We start from the raw sequence: 1,322 nt of genomic DNA on the forward strand, positions 1-1,322 counted from the left end.
CAAAACATTATCGGCAGGGTGTGTACTGTAAAAACCACGAGAACCCACTTTGAACTTCACCTGGTTGTGCTGAATCAAAACATACAGGGCTTTCTTCACCTGAAAACACCAGAAGTTCTTATATTTCTTTAAATACACACAATGACTTAATTTTACCATCAAGAATACATTACCTATAATAAATATTGTTACTATCAAGTAGCTGTACTTGTAGCTACATGTACACTTTATACATAGTTACTTAACATAAACCCAACTTATTAAAGACTGGTTAAATTTTAATATACATATAACATCAGGTTACATGCTAGATCTTCCCATCTCTAGTAAGATCCACAGGTATGGAAGCCATAGTGTACTTTATAAATATAATATATAGTTTTTATATAATAACAAATAAAGGCTGTCAGACCAATGGCCTGTTCACTTTTTACTATTCTGTACTAATAATAGGAAAATTATAACTTACTGCTTTATGTTGTATCAAGAAAAATTGATATTCTCCATAACTACTAAGTCATACGAGTATCATTTTCGGGTTTCAGTTATGATGCTATAATTTATAAACAAATAACAAACATAAGTGTGGTTTGTAAGAGACACTGGACATGATTTGAATTTTTGATGTAAACAAAATTGTTTTAAGTATAACTATAAATAATGAATAGCATGAAACCTTTGGTAACTTTTTCAAAAGGAACTACATTATAAGAACAGAGTTACACTACAATACTATTAAAAAGCTTTAGCCACTCTTAATAAACCACAGAATAGAACTTTAAAATAATGCCAATATTCTGATCTCACTTTTCGAAACAGAAGCTTCGAGTTCAAATCAATACTCAACAATCGTAATGGTACTGAACATTTTTTTCATCAAAAATATTCCACTTTTTCGGACGATTTCTCCAAAATCTTCTTTTAAAAAATAGAACACAATTTTGTATTTTCTTTTTATATACTTATATGCTACATCTTTTATAATTTAACGAACTTAATTTAAGATAAGAACAAAAGTTTACAGTCAAAAAGATGCAACTCTCACTTTACACCATCTTGTCAATCACGTGTTACACATCAGTATTACAATCACTAGATGGCAGGTAATTTAAAAAACTTATTTTTTTTCTCTCTCAGGAACATTTTAAACATAATAAATAGATATTAATTATATAACTTTTTCACATTACAAGTATTAATTCCATGTAAAAGTTTTACTTTTTCTAAATAATACCATTACAGAAAAAGTACAATTCTTCAATAATAAATACCAATACGATTGACAGAACACAAAACATTTTATTTACAAAGTTCGAACGTTT

At 28.0% G+C, this 1,322-nt stretch overlaps 1 long non-coding RNA gene across 1 annotated transcript in view; it reads right to left on the reverse strand.

Annotated features, from left to right (window-relative positions):
* The window catches only part of LOC111084225, a 1,396-nt gene extending 347 nt beyond the window's left edge, over positions 1-1,049 (reverse strand). Inside the window, exons 1-2 of the long non-coding RNA XR_002609453.1 lie at positions 808-1,049; positions 470-553 (exon numbers count right to left, since the gene is read on the reverse strand). This is a non-coding gene — a long non-coding RNA (uncharacterized LOC111084225). The remainder of the gene's footprint in view (positions 1-469; positions 554-807) is intronic.
* Positions 1,050-1,322: the final 273 nt, after the last annotated feature.

Source organism: Limulus polyphemus, unplaced genomic scaffold (assembly GCF_000517525.1).
Source record: "Limulus polyphemus unplaced genomic scaffold, Limulus_polyphemus-2.1.2 Scaffold14881, whole genome shotgun sequence".
NCBI lineage: Eukaryota > Metazoa > Arthropoda > Merostomata > Xiphosura > Limulidae > Limulus > Limulus polyphemus.